The following is a 20,305-nucleotide window of genomic DNA, read 5'->3' as shown; positions in this document are numbered from 1 at the left end:
TGTATGAAGATGGTCCATTGACTGATTTGTCTGGACCTTGTCCACTTTATTAACTCAATATAATCTGCTCTGCTGCTCTGAAACTGAAGATCTCCATTTGTTATCTCCAACACAAAGTTTTCAAGAGTTGATTGTATTGTTAAGAAGTAAGGGGGCAGGTTCTTTGGTCCACTAAGGCCATTATACCAGCCAAAGATTACCAGTAGAGAATTCTCCCTACCTAGATGTGACAGGGAGGAGGAGACATGTTGAGTAGGTGATGGGGCTGAGGTCCACGTCACCAATCCTCTGCTGGTTGAAGGACCCTTATGCCAGCAGTGCCAGTGGCATGAGTTAGAGCAGGATCTCTCCTACTCTAACTTACACCAAGGCCTGGCAGCTCTGAATCAGACATAGTGAAGAATCAGGGGGGTATGGGAAAATACTCTGTGTGAAGTGCTGGCTCTGGTGAAGCCAATTGCCAAATTCCTATTGACTTCAATGGTGCCAGGATTGCACCACAGACATCTTGTCAGAGTGAAGCCTTCAGAGGTCTCTGGGGCTTTAAACTATAAAATTGGAGCTCTAGTAACATTCTAAAACATTCACAAGACACCACATGCACATCATAATGGATGCTGCAAACTCTGGGACATGTTTCTGCAACCCTTTCTGTGTAAAGAAGATTATAAAGCCGTAATACCACTATTCAAATAACATTGACCCATTCTAGTTTTTGTGGTCACTCAATAAAACCAGACTTTGTTGTGGATGGACAAATAGTGTAGATTTTTGATCTGCTCTGGGCATAGCTACAAGGGGCAGAAGTAAGATTGCCCTATTCTCAGAGGTTAACGAGAACAATTTTTCTCCCTCCTTGTAAAAACCTTGTATGTACTTGAAAACGGTTACCATGTCCCCCCTCACTCTTCTCTTCTCCAAACTAAACAAACCCAATATTTTCAATCTTTTCTCATAGGTCATGTTTTCTAGACCTTTAATAATTTTTGTTGCTCTCCTCTGGACTTTTTCTAATTTGTCCACATCTTTCCTGAAATGTGGCGCCCAAAACTGGACACAATTCTCCAGCTGAGGCCATATCAGGGAGGAGTAGAGCAGAATTATTTCTTGTGTCTTGCTAACAACACTCCTGCTAATACATTCCAAGAGGAGGAGGATCTTTTTGTTTTCTTTCTTTCTTTTTTTTTTTTTTGCAACAGTGTTACACTGTTGACTCATATTTAACTTGTGATGCACTATGACCCCCAGATCCCTTTCCACAGCACTCCTTCCTAGGCAGTCATTTCCCATTTTGTATGTGTATAATTGATTGTTCCATGAATACCCTGAGAGAATCTGATGCAAGAAAGAAAGAAAACCTTCTCCAACCTCACACCTCTACTTGTCACCCCCATACTGGAACCCATAAGGGTATCATCAAACCATTACAATCCATACTCAAAGGGGACCCCATGGTGAAAGAACTCTTTTCTGAACCCACTCTTCTGGCCTTCAAACAAGGCCAGAACCTCACCAAGCAAGCTCCCCCACAGGCCAGGACACACAAACTCAAAGCAGAACCAGACCCTGCCAGAACAACAGATGCAAAACTTGTAGCCATATCTCCACTGCTACAATGATCAACACCCCCCACAACACATCTTTCAAGATCCAAGGGTCCTACATATGCCTATCATTCACAACATATGGAGAAGTGTTAACGGGCCACTTAACCTTCAGTGGTCCCTTGAAATATGAGTTAACTACTTATGCTAAACAATCGGTTCCACCTTAGTTAGCTGTGAGCCTCTGAGTACATTTCTCAGACCTGAAGAAGAGTTCTGTGTAAGCTTGAAACCTTGTGTCTCTCATCAACAGAAGTTGGCCCAATAAAAGATATTATCTCATCCACCTTGTCTCTCCTGGGGCTTGTCTACATTTAACACAGTACAGCTACACTGCTGTAGCACTTCAGTGTAGACACTACCTAAACTGATAGAAGGGATTCTCCCATCTCTGTAGGTATCCACCAGGCAGTAGCTCTTCTGTTGACCTAGCACTGTCTACACTGGGACTTAGATCATCTTAACTATGCCCCTCGGGGGTGTGGATTTTTTACACCTTTAACCAACATAGTTAAAACAATCTAATTTTCCAGTGTAGACCTGGCCTCAGTTTGACTCTAACTCTCTGAAAAGGAAATATGCAGTCAGACCATTACTGTGTGGCTGCTGCTCTGGAGTCCAGTAGCAGAAATCAAATGCAGTCCCCACAGCAACATCTGTGGCAGGTATGACTGTTGTGGTGGAGAATTAAAAAAACAGAGGAAGGGAAACTTCAATGGGTGGGTTCACAGCTGATGCGGGATTTGTCCAAACTTCAAACAAAAGAGCCTGGCAGGCGGCATGTAGCTTTTATGAGGGGATTGTTGTGGTAACAAAATAATCTGGCCTGGTGGTTCTTTATTTCTCTTTCCTTTCTCTTTTTAAATTGTAAGGTGCGGCAACTTGAGATTAACCTGGCACCATGAATCACTAGAGAAGGAACGTGTTTATATTTGTTTTGAGCCACAGCCTGCTTGCCTTAGTCTGATTTGAAATTAACACTGAAGTGACACATGAACCTGAGTTTTTCCTCTCAGGGTTTCCTCCATTTCCCTATGAAAGTCCTGAGGACCCCCCCCCTTCCTACCTTTTATACCCTCACTCGTGAGGCCCCACTCTGAAGCTGCCATTCCTACAACCAAAAAGGAACTAGATGGGAGCTACCTTCAGAATCTGTCAGCACTTCTACCAGAGGGCTTGGTTTACCAGGGAATAAAGATGCAGCAGTCCCTTTCTTTTCCTTTCCCACAGCGGGAGAATGTGCCTCCTCTGAGCTCTAGGAAAACATGCTCCCCTATATAATGAGAAGACATTTACGTTAGATCTAGGCTAATGGCCTGGGCGCAGTCTCCAGGCTGGCAGGAGCTGTAGGTAATGGAAGGACACCTTAGGTGGCAGATGACAAAGAAAAACTTCTTGCTTCATTCAGTGATGATATTACCTCTTGTTTAAGGAGTGACGTTGGCCTACTGGATGGCTCAGCATATTGGCTGTGAGCTATTGTTTCTTTCATCTCTAAGTCACCAATCCGAATCCAGGTCAGTAGTGATTGGAAGGTGTTGCTGTTACAACCTGGCCCAGTTTTCTCTCCTGGACCCAAGTCCTGGGCCCCACACACTTCCAAACCCCACCAGTCTGGGTAGTGACTGATAACAATTCCTAGCTCTGGGTCTTTCAGACACACTCCCAGGTGCAGACCCTTTGTCTGACACCCTTCTTGGGCACTAGGACCCAGGAATCCAGCTGCCTTATCCCCTGAAACCAGTGCTGCAGCCCTCCCAAGCTGACAGTTGCTTAGACATATTTCCCCAGAGTGCACTTGGCTGTGGGAGCTGTAGTTTCTAGATAAGCCCTGCTGGGACAATGTGGCAGGAAAGCAGGGAACACAGGCTTAGCGGAGGAATTTCTTAACCAAAGATACTTTATTCTTAATAAAGCACACTAGAGGGCTATAGCCAGCAAAATCCTGAACATACACCACATAGTCTGATCTCACCCCTCCTGCGAGTCCTGGGGTTGGTGAGCTTCCTGCTTTCTTTCTCCTTAGTCTGGAGTTCTTGCCTGTGGTGGTGCTCTGACCTCTTGCTTAGAAAAGCACCCTTCTTCTAAGACAGACTCTCCTGTTTCCCCATGTGCTTCAGCCAAGAGACTTCCATATTGCAACTCCCCTTTCTGTTTCTGAGCAGACAGACATGCAAAGGCAATGGCCCTACCAGAAGAACACCCATTGTTCCAATACAGGAGAGTCATTTAATGTTGGTGGCCTCTGATTGCTCTCTCACAACTTCTCAGACATAGCCTTCCCCTGAGGTGTCAAGTCCCCATTACAAAATGGATGCTCTAATACAGTAGTTTTCACCCTGTGGTTTGTGGTGGACACCTGGGGCTCTGCAGACTATGTCTAAGGGGTCTGCAAAAGGTGACCGTGAGAATAAAGTTTCAGATCCCAGAAAAGGCATTCCATTTTTCTGATCAATCAAAGGTATACGAATATCCCCGCCCACAGGTCGAAACCCAGAAGCATTGTCATTACCCTAGAAGCCCACAGTTTAGCGCCCGTTCTCACACTGTGTCAAATGCTGTGCCGAGCACATGCAACATTTGTAGTTGAATTCTGTTCCGTCAGTTTTCAGTCTTAAGGCTTCTATGGCAGCTGTCCACGGACCACAGGTTGAATTTCCAAAGGGGTCCGCACCTCCATACAAAATTTTTAGGGGACCACAAATGAAAAAAGGTTGAAACTGTAATTCATAAATGAGGGTGCAAAGAGACCGGAAGAAGGTCACACTCCAAACAGAAGCAGACAACACAAAACCAGTTCATGGTGTGACTCAGAAATCTCCCCAATCTTCCATAATTACCAGAAATCAGCCTGGTGGGTCTCATTCCAGTGAACAGGTCTCTACATCACAGTGGCACTGTCTGGATTTAGGGCACTTGATAGTCAAGAGCTGAATGAGTTGCAGAGATCTTTTTCCAGGTCAGGAGGGAAGTATTTCCACTGCCCAGCCGAGTCAACAGATGTTGAATGTGGTCTCAACTCCTTACATGAACAGGCCCTATGTGGGGACGGTGTGGGCGGTCCGCAGGAGCACTGTGCGAGAGGTATTTTATTTTACAGCAGGCTAAACAACAGCCTCTGATCTTCTTTCTGCCTTCTGTGGAGTGTGCTGGAGATTAGGATAATCAGAACTGCCTTTCAGACAGGACCAAGGGAACGGGAAGCTGGTCAAGATGAGTAATCATCCCAGTATATTTGATCTGCTTAATATGAAATATGATATTGGATACAACAGCTGAACACTGGGAATTTATAGTCTTCAGAACAAGTGCTAAATTGTTCCGGTAAAAATCAATAACAATGCTGAATAGAGGTTATAAAATGACACAGTGTGAAGGCAAAAGAGGAAATAAAGAAAACTCCAAAATAATAGTTAAAAGATAAATGTGTTTTTGAAGAAGCTTCTATTATTACTAGGGATGGGGGGTGAATTTTGTGCTCATAAATGTGGGTGACAGATAGTGCGAGCTATCACCAAGCATAATGCTGGCTGTGCCTCCACCCCAGAGCTCTGGCAATGGACCTTGATCCTGTCCTGCAAACATCCCCTTCTGTTGCCTCCCTGTCCGCCCCAAAGCTCTGGGATGGCACCTCATGTCCTGAGCTGCAGACCCCATACTGTCCCTGGGCCTCTCTGGGGCAGAGACTGACTCTAATGGTGAATAGTGCAGGGATTTTATGATGTTTTGAAGGCTGGGTTGAAAGCCCTATAACTTAGTTTTCACTTGTAACCTAATTCTGAGCCAAATTCTCATATATGGACAAGACTCCCACTGAAATCAACTTGGACTATGTATGCACAGCTAAGGGTAGATATCCAGGTGTCCAGCAGTGAAAGGTTCGATCTTTTCTTAATTGTCATTCCATGGCTTTTCAGTTGCTGGTAACACATAATGTTATTTGTAATGTTCCAGTCTAGAGCAAGCCCTCTCCTGTCAGACACAATGGCCCCAAATCATCCCCTGTGAATGGAGTTACACACCAAGGACGAATTTGTACCACAGGAAGTAACTACATCATGTTTACTACATGAAAGTCAGCTCTGATAAAGAGAAATGGTAAATACTGATAACGAGCCCACTGCCTATGTTCCTGCATTTGGAGAGTACATGCATAAAAATAATTGAACCGTAATCCTCCCCCATATTCTGCTCAGGCAAAAGCTGGTATCTCGGGCCTTGTAGCGTGCCCTCAAATTCAGGCTCTGATGGAAAAGCTTGAGGAATGGTCTCCCAAGTCAAGGATCCTTCAGATAAAACATCCTGACCTAAGACTTTTACATATGGCAGTGTCAGGACCCAGGACTTTTAAATAAGGCAGTGTCAGCATGGGCACCTCAGCTGATTCCAGCCCTTTTAGAGGTGGTCACTAAGGCGTCAAGAAAGCCAAGCCTCCCACATGGGCTGTGTAGTCTGATGGATAGCACTAGAGTTGGGAGTCAGGAGCTCTAGGTTCTATTCATGACTTTGCTACTGAATCATGGTGTGGCCGTTGGAAATCGCTTCCCCTGCATGTGCGTCAGTTTCCCCATCTGTAAAATGATGGTAATTATCCTTAATCTCCTTTGTAACCCACTCTCAGATCCTCAGAGGAAAAGCCATATTAAAGTGTTGTGTATCCTTATTATCACTAGACAGGACTCAAACCACAGAGGGTTTACAGATTTCTAATGTCAGACAACTGATGCTACTAAACCTGTGGGGACTTGAACAACAAGAAGGAGCAACATGGTAGAAAGCATAAAGAATGCATAGGGCCAGCCACCCTTCTTCCATTTCAACCACGGATGTGGGATAGCAATGGACTGAGAGTGAAATCCTGGCCCCACTTAAGTCAATAGGAGTTTTGTCATTGACTTCTATGGGTCCAGGATTTCACCCCTGGTTTCTAATTTTAGAAAGGCTACTTAATGAGATTATAGGAAAGGGAACTCTATGTGCTGCAGTATGTGCCCAGCTCTATTTAGTCCAAGAGGAAATTCGTTTTTTCCTGAAAGCTTTCTTATCAAATCTGCTGCATATCAAACCCAAAATAACTTGTGTGGCTGCTGGTCAGAGAGATTTTTCTTTCAGTTCTATGGGATCATTCCAAGGGTTGATGGAAGGAAGATAGAGCCAAGAAGAGTCATGGGGGTGAAAGAGCAACAGGGTATGAAGAAGTGGAAGTGAAGTATTGCCCCTCTGTTCCTGATATAAAAAACACTGTCACATCTCTCCTTCCTCCAGTTTCTCTCCATAGGGAAGGGCCAGCAAGTGTTCTCTCCTGAACAAGAGGGTCAGCTGTGGAGGAGGGGAAGAACTGCTTTCAGTTTCTCACTCAAGATAGTGAGAATCCAATCCCCTCAGTGGCTGATACAGTCAGAACCTAATGAGGGACGACAGTCCAGCCACTGACAAAGTGTGAAAGAAGGAAAGTGTAAGGAAAGGATGAAAAGTGAAGAAGGGTAGTTTTGTGGTTAAAGCACTAGATTGGCTCTCAGGAGAGCTGCGTTCAGTTCCTGCCTCTGCCACAGGTGTCTTGTGTGACCTTGAGCAAGTCACCTAGGCTAACATTTTCAAAAGTGACCTAAGTGACTTAGAAATCTAAATTCCCATTGAAAGTTATAAAGAAGGGCTGTGATCAGTGGGATTTAGATTCCTATCACTATATCACTCAGGTGCTTTTGAAAATGTTATTCTTGATCTCTGCGTGCCTCGGCTGCCACTCTATAAAGTGGGAATAACACTTCTTTACCTCTCAGAGGTGTCTGGAGGACACATTCATTAGTGTTTGTGAGGTGTTCATTGGCAAGGGCTACATAGACAGTGACTGGTGGTTATTCGTTCCCTGTTGTACAATCCACAGCAATGTTCTGGAAGAAGGTTGTTCTCTTGGCCCCTAGTCTGTTTGTCTTAGATATGGACCTGCCCTTTTCCTGTCAGTCTCTGTCTGCTCTCCTGGTTGGTTCTTTCACAGAAAGGGAGGGAGTTGGCTAGAGTAAGAATAAAGTATTCTAAGGCCATGCCTATGACACTGTCTCGCTGTGTCTTGGTTTCCCTGATTGTCTATTTGGATCCATCTGTTATCTCTTCTTTTATACTTCGATTGTAAGCTCTTTGGGGGCAGGGAGCATCTTTTTGTTCCATGCATATACAGTGCCTAGCAGAATGGGGTCCTGGTCTATGGCTGCCTGGGGCTCCTATACACTATGATCATACAAATAATAATGACTCTCAAACCAAGAGCAATCATCTCATTGATAATTGTCCATGCAGCTTATATTCTTTGCACTCCATAAAGCATGATCTACAAGCCACTCTTCCAGTTACATGTTTGTTGTTAAAAATGGGATCAGGTTGTAAGAGTCCAAGTAGGGGCACATGGTCAGTTCATGCCAGTTCTGTTAGACATTCACAGACTGGGTGGGTGATGGAGCATTTTCTTTTTTAGGAACATATCTATCCCTGTTGCATGAGGGCACAAGCACTCTTTATGTTAATAGTTTTGTGGGAGGCAGTCTTTACAAGTGAATGTAAGGCTGGTGGAAGGTGTCTGATTGACAGCCCTGGAGACTAAAGTCTCTAGAACAGGTACAATATGGGCGGAGACAACATAACTCCTAACTCACCATCTGTGGCCAGTGCGCCTCAACTCTGATCTGGGATAACCTTTAGATGTGAGAAGGACATTAGCTTAATAGGTTCTTCTCATACTGTGCCTATTGCCGTGGTATCTAAGTAGAATAATTCAATCTCCACAGCTCATTCACTCCTTGATCTTTCTCTGGAGTTTGTTAAGGCCAACTGTGGTGGTGTGTTTGGGGATGTGGTATCTGTTCACTAAGAACAGGACTCAGATCTCTCCCCATCCACAACTCATCTTGCACAGGCCATCCACCTGTCGGATACTATCAGCTTTTTCTGCTTATTAACAACCTGAGCCAAATTCAAGCTGGTCACCTGCAAGCAAAAGGCACCGTATCCCATGACCACCTAATCCCCTTATCCACCCAGGCCTCCGGTGTCAAGTCAAAACAAATGTTGTGTGTAATTTCTTAAACAATGCATGTAATTGATTTTAGATTTACTATTGTGTGTGGCATTCATTTGTGTGATGGTATCAGTGAGTGGTGTTTTGCACTGTTATTTTATGTTAATAGCCCATGCAATTAAATCTCCGACTGGTGTTTTTATATCCTATTGTGTGGTAATGGATTGATTTTTCTCTCTGACTGATGGTTTTATAGCTCCTGTTCCTCAGGGAAGAGAACTAATGTAAAGATGTATCTTCACTGCAGAGAAACCTGGGCTCTTACTCAGATGTAGACCCAAATGACCTCCTGTCCACAGGCCCTGTAACCTGAATTTGGGTATGCTTTCAACCCAGGCTAGCTGGTCTGGTTGGGGTTGCGGGCCAGAACTTTGGTTCTGTTCTCACTCTGTCTGGGAACTCGCCTGCTCTTCAGTGAGGACACAAGCTAAATCATCTGAGTATTGATAGGTTTCAGAGTAGCAGCCGTGTTAGTCTGTATTCGCAAAAAGAAAAGGAGTACTTGTGGCACCTTAGAGACTAACAAATTTATTTGAGCATAAGCTTTCGTAAGCTACAGCTCACTTCATCGGATGTATTGATAGTCCTCCAGTGCCTTCCCACAATTCCCTCCATGTGCACAGAAGGACAGACAAGTTCCCCCACAATTCATTGGGAAAGAATCATGCAGCAACTCAGCTTACTGTAGCACAAAGAACCATGGGGTGTTGTACGTCCTGGGGACATACGCACAGTGAGAACGCAGTAACTCAGGTAGGGCTTTATACTCTGTAGTGTGGCTGGTCACACCTAGGCCAGGCTAACCGGGGCACTCAGACCAGGTGCCAGTCACCTAGGCTAACTCAGCAGTGGAGATAAACCCTAAGTGAGATCCTGCCATGGCAACTTGCACAAAATGCAGCATTTCTTTGCAGGGTCCTCTGCCTCTTTCCCTGGGACCCAGTCATGCAGTTGCACTGAGTCTTTATGGGATCCCTTCAGTGACTGGGCTCCTACCACAATAAGTTTCTTCACACAGGTTTCCTACCTATATTAGATACATGGGGCCAAATTCTTCTTTCAGTTGCACCCAGTTCAGCAAGACTGCTGAGGTGTTATTGGGGGCAGGGGTGAGGGCTATGGGCCATAAACTGGGAGGCACAGCAAAGTTTAACATATGAATTGGGCATATCATGAGCTGGCTCCTTGCCATGCCCCAACAAGTTCAATAAAGAAATACAATGGCACTTGAATGCTTGTAAATAATACCACAGTGAATTGGTCCCGCCTCAGCCCTTCACTTCCCACTTCAAAGGTCAAAGTCACTTGGTTTCACAATAGTTGATGTAGCCACTTAACAGGAGTGAAAGGCAGAGAGAGGGAACCTGGAGAGACAGGTGAGGCAGCGAGAGTGATCCCACATTTCCAAAACAGCCAAGAGAAACCCTGAGAATATGCCACCTACGAGGGCTAGGAGTGGTGAGAAACTGGGAGATTGGAGGGCTCAACACAACACCACCCTAGTATGGTGCTGTTTTATAGCCAGTCCCCATAAACAGCCCTTTTTTATGCAGTCTGAGTGAGGAGGCCAAAGACTGAACGAGTGGTAGAGACTGAGTTCCTGTCTCACCTCTAACACTGCTTCCAGCTGAATCTGGATTTGAGGCAGATGGATGAGGAAGAAAATCACCACTGTTGGAAGGCTGAACTGTATGCAGTGCCAATTCCCTGGATAAAGAGGGGCCATGTATACAGTGTCACAAGCATAAAATTCCCACATAAACTTTGATGGGAAACTACAAACATGGCTTACATCAAAGGAATCAAGTACATAATTCAGCTAAAACCATCTCTAGCACTAAGCAGCCAGAGGGCTCTCAGCATTGGTTCTTCTGTGCAGAGCATTTCCAGGTGAGAGTGAATACATCAGCCCAGACTGTGGGCATGTCTACTCAGCAAATGAAGGTGTGACTGTAGCACAGGTGGGCATATCCAGGCTAGCTGTAATTGAGATAGTGCAGGTAAGGGATGTGGCAGCACAGGGGCTAGCAACCTGCGTATGTACCCAGGGTCCCTGGCGGTGTTGTAGTCAGGCTGCTAGCATGCGCTGAAGTCCAGGTTAGCATGTCTTCACTCTGATTGCTACCCAGGTTAACTAGATTAAAGCTAAATCAGGTATGCTTACCTGTGCTACAATCTCACCTTCGTTTGCTGTCCTCTTCCCATCCCCCCCGTTTGGAGAGTCTTATAGGGAGAGGAATAAATATGTTTTTGTGTAGGCCTGAAGGGCAGCTACATTTTTTATCTTCATGACTCACATATAATCTTCACACACACATACGCCCCCTTCCAGTGCCCGGGTGCCATTCGTGAGTTACTTAGTCATCATTACCTCATTCATAATGTAACCACAAATGACCTGCTGGATGTAATATGAACACCATAGATCCATGTGCACACATTATATATGTTTCCTATGACTGCCATTCTCAGCCCAGCATTAGCAAGAAATGTAGCAGGTCAGGGTTGATGTGGGTAACCACAGCACTGTGTGTTTGTATCTAGGCACGTGTGAAAGGGCGGGTATTCTATGACTGGCATGGCAGGGGTTGTTGCTTGACAGGATTGGCAGAACTGTGCCAGGATCCTGAAACTGCTCGCACAAGGAATGCAGCTGATCAGAATTAAGGTGTATTGCATTAAGTCATGCATGATGTTAATTTTGCACAGTTCCTGCCCACATATGGTATGTCTACACTGCAGTTAAACACCAGGGGCTGGCCCATGTCAGCTGACTCAGGCTCGTGGGGTTTGGGTTACGAGGCTGTTTGATTGGGGTGTAGATGTTCAGGCTTGGGCTGGAGTATGGGCTCTGAGACCCTCCTCTCTGGTGGGGTCCCAGAGCTTGGGCTCCAACCCGAGCTTGAACATCTACACCACAATTAAACAGCCCCATAGCCTGAGCCCCGCGAGCCTGAATCAGCTGACATGGGCCAGCCACAGGTATTTAATTTCAGTGATAGTGCTTAATGCTGGCCAGAACTACTATACAGATCCTCAGTTTCATGAGTGTTACATTCATACCACACTATTTTCATATAGCTAACAGGAATGGGCTGATGCTTTCAAAGCTGTCTAAGGGATTTGAACACCCAATTCCCATCAGAATTGTCCAGATCTCCTAGATGGCTTTGAAATTCTCAGCCCTGGTGGCTGTTTCATAGGTTAGGTCCACATGTAATTTAGTTTGACATAAACAATGAGGAGTCCAGTGGCACTTTAAAAACTAACAGATTTATTTGGGCATAAGCTTTTGTGGGTAAAAAACCCACTTCTTCAGATGCATGGAGTGAAAATTACAGATACAACATACATAGACTGGCACATGAAGAGAAGGGAGTTACCGTACAAGTGGAGAACCAGTGTTGACAAGGCCAGTTCAGTCAGGGAGGATGTGGTCCACTCCCAATAATTGATGAGGAGGTGTCAATACCAAGAGAGGGGAAATTGCCAGCTACTCCCAGTCCCTATTCAAGTCCAAATTAATGGTGCCAAGTTTGCAAATGAATTGTAGCTGCAGTTTCTCTTTTAAGTCTGTTTTGGAAGTTTTTTTGTTGAAGGATGGCTATATCTGAAGAAGGTTTTTAACCTAGGAAAGCTTATGCCCAAATACATCTGTTAGTCTTTAAGGTGCCACTGGACTCCTCATTTTCGTGGAGACAGGCTAACACAGCTACTGCTCTGATACTTAGTTTGACATGTGGCGTTTTCCTACTATATGGGCATGATCAATGATTTAGGTGAAGGACTTGTCACCTATCAAATGCAACTCAATCCTTTTAGCAGTCACCATGGCTATTGGATATATTTCCTACTAGGCTGTCTAAACTTAAAATATCCTAGATAATTTCATAGGCAAGACAGAGATGTGGAGAAGATCAGTTATTTAGTTATGTCGGCTATTACAGACACTATCTAAAACTGTATTGTGAAGCATATAGAAGACAGTTCCCCACCACCACTATATGTTAAAAAAAAAAAAGAACCTTCTTCCTTTCCACATTTAGACATAAGGTTTTTCCTGGTCTATAAACCCTAATAGGAGATAAACTATTTTTAGGAAGGTATTTATTCCCTTTCCTTGCAAATCCATAGCTCATTCTGATTGCATTAGTTAAGGGAGAACAATAAAGCTTTAGTGTGTGTGTGTTTTTAAAATTAAAATCATAAGATCCAAAAAAAACAGCACAATGAATTTGGCATTATAAAACGCTTCAACCACACTTAAAAAATCAGCACTTCCATCATTTATCTGCCAGGACCTGAGTTCAGAGGTCTGTGCTTCCCCAGCAAGGGTGGATTAGGATGGTTTATACAAGAAGCTAAAGCAGCCCAAGGAATACAGAAAGTGGCTTCTACTGCTTATTATGGCAAGGGAGGCAGCATCGTTCGCTGAACTGAGCATGGTCCCAGGAAGTCGTGAGCTGTAGTTCTGGCTCAGCTGTTGATTTTCTTGGGTAAGTCACCATCTAACCCTTCTTTTTGCCCATAAGCAAGAGTTTGTGAGGATTAATTAGTTAACTTGTGTAAATTGCATTAGTATTTATTATTATCAGGCCATCAGCTTTTGTGGGAGAAACAAAGAACCCTGATTCATTAGGGCGTCAAAGTTAGTGCAGAAGAAAGTATATTTGAGTCCAGCCCTGCAAGATACTGGGTGCTCTCAGCTCCCACTGTAGTTAATGTGAGTAGCCAGAGGAAGGTGCTTGGCAGCGTTCAAGCGGTGCTCACCATCTCACAGGACTGGCCCTCTATTTTCTATTTTGAAAATTAAACACACCTCCTACACACGCCTTCTCTTACAACCAGTGTGACAGTCAAGGTCCAAACATCCCAAGAGGAGAACAGAAGGGTTAACCCTCCACCCCCAAATGAGCAGTTAAAGCTACTGATTGAACGATATTTTACTGTAAAAATTTATCGAGTAAGTGCTTTTATGAGAGCTTGTAATGTTCTGGACTTGATGGTCATTATGAGATATGTATGCAGCCTGTGATTATGAATCTGTGTACACAGAAAACTGTGCTCATAATCTGTACTACAGCTTCAACGTCATCTCAGAACAAGGCAGTGACGCAGTCAAGCGTGGAGGGGCATCTCTAGGGCCCTACCAAATTCACGGTCCACTTTGTTCATGGTCACAGGGTTTTAAAAATCATAATTTTCATGATTTCAGCTATTTCAATCTGAAATTTCAGGGTGTTGTAATTGTAGGGGTCCTGACCCCAAAAAGGAGTTCGGGGGGGGTTGGCAAGGTTATTGTGGAGGGGGTTGCAGTATTGGTACCCTTACTTCTGCGCTGCTGCTGGCGGCGGCACTGCCTTCAGAGCTGGGCAGCTGGAGCGCGGCGGCTGCTGGCCAGGAGCCCACCCCTGAAGGCAGAGCCGCCGCCGGCAGCAGTAAGAGTGGCATGGTATGGTATTGCCACCCTTACTTCTGTGCCACTGCCTGCAGAGCTGGACCCTCGGTAAGCAGCCGTCACTCTCCTGCCACCCAGCTCTGAAGGCAGCAGCGCAGAAGTAAAGGTGGCATGGTATGGTATTGCCGTCCTTACTTCTGCACTGCTGCTGATGGGGCGCTGCCTTCACAGCTGGGCACCTGGCCTACAGCCGCCGCTCTCTGGCCGCCCAACTCTGAAGGCAGTACAAAAATAAGGGTGGCAATATTGCAACCCCCCTAAAATAGTCTTGTGACTCCCCCCTGCAACTCCCTTTTGGGTCAGGCCCCCCAGTTTGCGAAACGCTGGTCTCCCCCGTGAAATCTGTATAGTGTAGGGTAAAAGCACACAAAAGACCAGATTTCACAGCAGGGAGACCAGATTTTATGGTCCATGGCTGTGAATTTTGTAGGCCCTAGGCATCCCCAAGCCAGTTGTTTACATGAAACCACCTTCAAGTACCCATCCATTGTCCAGCCCTGGAAAAGACAAAGGTAGACAATCAGAGTTAATGGGAAAACATTGAAACAACTTGAAACTGAAAAGCAAATCCCAGTCTTCAGAAAACAAGAAATTAGGGAGTTTCCCCCACTTTGCGTATCTAGTGACTGAAGGGGGAAAAAAACCCTGCAAACCCTTTAAAATGGAAGAGATTTGAACTGACGACCATCCAGAAACTGAGGGGCAGTCTGTAGGTGGGAAGCTGTCTAGGAATAGCTGGATCTCCTCTTTGGCTAGGTGGTACTCCGGGAATCTGTGCAAAGGCAATAGGCAACTTGTATTAGAAACCAGGGTTTATCTAATATGAAAGTGTAAAACCTACAGTTGCTCTTGAGGTTTGTTTTCTGTGTAATTTGTCTATGTTTGCTTTCCCTCACTATTTCATCTTTGAATCTGTGGTTTTTCTATTAAATAAACTTTTTGTTTATTTTTACCCCAACTGGTGTGCAAACTGTGTGTAGCGTGTGCCAAAATGAACTGATAACTGGGGAGCTGGTTCCATGTCATCAGGGGATGACAAACCAGAGGGGAATGGTCCAAGTGTCTGGTACTTAAGAACTTGGGAAGAATGGCTTTGGGGAAACTCAGGACTGGAGGGGTTATTGGTGTCAAAGAGTAACAAGGCTGGTGAGAGCCAGGGTGAGGCCTTATGGTTGTGGGGTGGTTACTGGTGTCAGGGATTTGAATCATAGTCGCGCGGCACCAAGGCACCCAGAAGCTAAATGACAGGCTGTGAGTGAACCCCTTACTGGTCTGGGTGGTCCCCAAAACATCATGGCCAGATCCTGCAGCCCTTACACAGGCAGAACTGCTAGTGACATCAATGAGAGTTTTACCTGAATGTCTTTGTAGCCACTGTAGAATTTGGCTAGTTAGGTTAGCTGTCTAATGATTAGAACTTAGATATCTTATTCTTTTTCAAGGATTTTTAAATAAAGCTTTATTGTTCCCCTGAATCTGGGAAGCCACTTCTCAAAGCTGGCTGCTGAAACTATGTGCACAAAATGCTGCCTTAGTGGGCTGTGGTTAGAACTTAGGTGCCTCATATTTAAGGCACTAAATGGCCATGTAAAAGCCCAATCATGAGGTTGGGGGATCAAGTTTGAAAACTGAGTCTACCATCTGTGTCTCTTTCCAGCCTGTACCATCTACCTTTCTCACTTTTCCATTTGGCATTAAATTGAACTAAAACACATTGTTCACGATCAATATCATGATACTACCCTCTAGTGAGATTTGATTTTCTTAGCCAGCATTGTTTCAAGTTGTGCTGTATTCCAATGTCCTTAGAATTTGTCATTCAAGTAGTGTAACTCCAACATTTGAGCCACAGCACCTTCAAAGAATTGTAGCCCTGTAGGAAATGTCTTCTGTATTCTAAATCCTCATTTTACTGACCTACTTACTTCGGAAATATTTACCCAACAAAATAAAAAATACATACCAAGTGTTTCGGTTTGGTCTCATTTCTACATGTCAAAGCCAAAAATATGCTGGATGCTTGGTTATTCATTATGTAAATAGTTTTTCGAAATTAAATAACAACCCTCCAAAGAACGGATTGGCCCATGTACATCAACATGGGTTGATAAAATGGGGGTTGGATGCTCCAACTCTAATAAAAAAATTAGCAGGTACTTAGCACCCACTGGCAGCCAAGCTCCTCTTCCTCCCGACCTCCCAGCAGCGCCTCCCCCCCACCGGTGGCCCCGCTGATCAACTCCTCCCCTTCCCTCCCAGTGCCTCCTGCACACCGCGGAACAGTTGTTCCATGGCATGCAGGAGGCGCTGGGACGGAGGGGGAAGAGCTGGGACGGGGCGCGCTCAGGGGAGGGGGTGGAAAGAGGCGGAGTGGGACAGGAAGAGGTGGGGTGGGGCTTTGGGGAAGGGGTGGAGTGGGGGTGGGGTCAGGGGCCGAGGGAGGGTTGAGCACCCCCCAGGTAGAGAGGAAGTTGGCGCCTACGGTGCACATTACAAGAAGATTGGTACATTAGTTCGGTGCTATAGTAAAATCAGGAGACTAAAGGGTGGTTGTAGTGCTGATCACTGGGGAGAGCGTGGTGCAGTGACTTTTTGCACTATTTTTTTTTATCGTGGGAGACATGAGTACAAAATGCTGCTTAGATTGGAAGTGCAAAAAGGCTGGTGGATTTTATTATAGTTCACATTTTTGCAGCTCATTGCAAAATTTGCAGGTGCAGCCAAAGCTAGTCACTGAACTGGAAAGGCCAAGGGTGCTGCAGGTAAAAAATGAAGTATTTTGTCAAAGTTGGCTAGGGACCCAAAAATGGACTATCTGGGGATAATGCAGGCCTCCATGAGATACACTGAAAGAACTGTGTGTGTCACAGGACTGAAATAACTGGGGCTGGGACAGGTCATAACAGGTGTATTAACAAAGCTGTAGGGGGCTGTGAGACAGGATTCTGCAAGGTAATCCTGAGGTGTGTTGATGAAGCAGTCAGGTGTGCAGGACGGGAATGTCAGTGTACAGGGAAGGACTGAGGTGCGTTGACAGAGCTTGTATGGAGGAGCCACAGCCTGGAAATGGAGGTGATGCGGGTGGTCAGGACTCACACAAAGTTCTATATGTGGGAATCTCTGGGGAAGTCTGCAGTGTCTGTGGGATTCATACTTGGTCCAGTAGGTGGGCAGCAGGTGCAGAATGATAGCATGCAGGGGTGGTATCTGGAGGCCCATAGAACTAACTCTGCTTCTGATACCACCTCTATCAAGCTCTAGTAACCTTACAGTCCTTCCCCAGGAAAGGGGGTGTAGGGCTTGGGGGGATATTTTGCGGGGAAAGACGTTTCCAAGTGGGCTCTTTCCCTGTTCTTTGTGTAACACTTTAGTGGTGGCAGCATAAGGTCCAAGGACAAAAGGTGAAAGTTTGTACCTTGGGGAAGTTTTAACCTAAGCTGGTAAAAATAAACTTAGGGGGTCTTTCATGCAGGTCCCAACATCTGTACCCTAGAGTTCAGAGTGGGGAAGGAACCTTGAATGCATCCGATGAAGTGAGCTGTAGCTCACGAAAGCTTATGCTCAGATAAATTTGTTAGTCTCTAAGGTGCTACAAGTATTCCTTTTCTTTTTGTGGATACAGACTAACATGGCTGCTACTCTGAAACCTCACAGTCCTTATAACTTAGGCAGTGAATACACAATACGTGGTGAGGGGGAGGGAAAGGACATCCGAGAGTGCTAAAGGAATTGGCGGATGTGATTGCAGAGCCATTGGCTATTATCTTTGAAAACTCGTGGCGAACAGGGGAAGTCCCGGATGACTGGAAAAAGGCTAATGTAGTGCCAATCTTTAAAAAAGGGAAGAAGGAGGATCCTGGGAACTACAGGCCAGTCAGCCTCACCTCAGTCCCCGGAAAAATCATGGAGCAGGTCCTCAAGGAATCAATCCTGAAGCACTTACACGAGAGGAAAGTGATCAGGAACAGTCAGCATGGATTCACCAAGGGAAGGTCATGCCTGACTAATCTAATCGCCTTCTATGATGAGATTACTGATTCTGTGGATGAAGGGAAAGCAGTGGATGTATTGTTTCTTGACTTTAGCAAAGCTTTTGACACGGTCGCCCACAGTATTCTTGCCAGCAAGTTAAAGAAGTATGGGCTGGATGAATGGACTATAAGGTGGATAGAAAGCTGTCTAGATTGTCGGGCTCAACGGGTAGTGATCAATGGCTCCATGTCTAGTTGGCAGCTGGTGTCAAGTGGAGTGCCCCAGGGGTCGGTCCTGGGGCCGGTTTTGTTCAATATCTTCATAAATGATCTGGAGGATGGTGTGGATTGCACTGTCAGCAAATTTGCGGATGATACTAAACTGGGAGGAGTGGTAGATATGCTGGAGGGCAGGGATAGGATACAGAGGGACCTAGACAAATTGGAGGATTGGGCCAAAAGAAACCTGATGAGGTTCAATAAGGATAAGTGCAGGGTCCTGCACTTAGGACGGAAGAACCCAATGCACAGCTACAGACTAGGGACCGAATGGCTAGGCAGCAGTTCTGCAGAGAAGGACCTAGGGGTTACAGTGGACGAGAAGCTGGATATGAGTCAGCAGTGTGCCCTTGTAGCCAAGAAGGCCAATGGCATTTTGGGATGTATAAGTAGGGGCATAACGAGCAGATCGAGGGACGTGATCGTTCCCCTCTATTCGACATTGGTGAGGCCTCATCTGGAGTACTGTGTCCAGTTTTGGGCCCCACACTACAAGAAGGATGTGGATAAATTGGAGAGAGTCCAGCGAAGGGCAACAAAAATGATTAGGGGTCTGGAACACATGAGTTATGAGGAGAGGCTGAGGGAACTGGGATTGTTTAGTCTGCGGAAGAGAAGAATGAGGGGGGATTTGATAGCTGCTTTCAACTACCTGAGAGGTGGTTCCAGAGAGGATGGTTCTAGACTATTCTCAGTGGTAGAAGAGGACAGGACAAGGAGTAATGGTCTCAAGTTGCAGTGGGGGAGGTTTAGGTTGGATATTAGGAAAAACTTTTTCACTAGGAGGGTGGTGAAACACTGGAATGCGTTACCTAGGGAGGTGGTAGAATCTCCTTCCTTAGAGGTTTTTAAGGTCAGGCTTGACAAAGCCTTGGCTGGGATGATTTGATTGGGGATTTGTCCTGCTTTGAGCAGGGGGTTGGACTAGATGACCTCCTGAGGTCCCTTCCAACCCTGATATTCTATGATTCTATGATTCTATGACCATAGGTTCCCACAGGTACAGGTTGATAGCCAAATATCCACCCTCTTATCTGTGGCCCAGTAACTAGCCTCCATACCCAGACCACCCCATTTCTTCACAGTTATTCTAGGAAGACCTTGCCATGGATTCTCAAAAAAGTCAAAGTATGGTAACAGTGCCGAGAACCATTTCAGTTACAAAGGAGGAAAGGCCTCATCAGCAATTCTAGGCTTTGCCTGCAGTGACTTCTGCTGCTGTACTGGAGAGACATCAGATCAGATTTGCAACTGATAACTGGTTATCCCCTTTACAAGACATGATTTCAGCTAATCCCCAGCTTCCCACTGGTGTGACATGAGATGAGGATTTCAAAGCAAATATTATCTGATATTCTAACAGCTGAAACATAGAAATAGCCATGTAGCAGGTGCAGAAATTATGAGTGAAGTAGAAAGTCATGAGTGTAATAAATTATGCAGTAGAGGAACAAGTAAAATCTTTATAGTGTCACAAGCTGACTTAGTGGAAAGGGGTTCCCTTGGGAGCCCTCTGCTTTCCCTGAACTTGCGGCAAGTGCTGGTTTTTGGAGTGAGCAAGAAGGAAGATGAAAATCAGGTAGACATCTGACAAACTTGGATGACTAGGGTGATGTCATAGGTTAGGGCATCAGCCTTTCATCTCTAGGAAGTGGGTTCAAATCCTACCTTACAGCCTAATGAGTTATGTGTTCTTTTATCTTCCCACCTGCGTCACATTTGTCCACACCCCAATATTGACCATGGCTACAAGTCTCTGGAAGTGCCTCAGGTCACAAAGGGCGTTTTGGAGGCGAAAAATGCGCTACTTTGCAGAGGTGTCTGTGGGCTCAGGACTGGAAGAGCCAGCAATGTTGCAGGTCAAGACTGAGGTTGAAGGGGCCTAAGATTATAATAGCAGGACGTCATGCAGCTGGATTTAAAA

Source organism: Chelonia mydas, chromosome 8 (genome assembly GCF_015237465.2).
Source record: "Chelonia mydas isolate rCheMyd1 chromosome 8, rCheMyd1.pri.v2, whole genome shotgun sequence".
Lineage (NCBI taxonomy): Eukaryota > Metazoa > Chordata > Testudines > Cheloniidae > Chelonia > Chelonia mydas.
The sequence above is the reverse complement of the archived record's forward strand: the minus strand, read 5'-3'. Positions refer to the sequence as shown.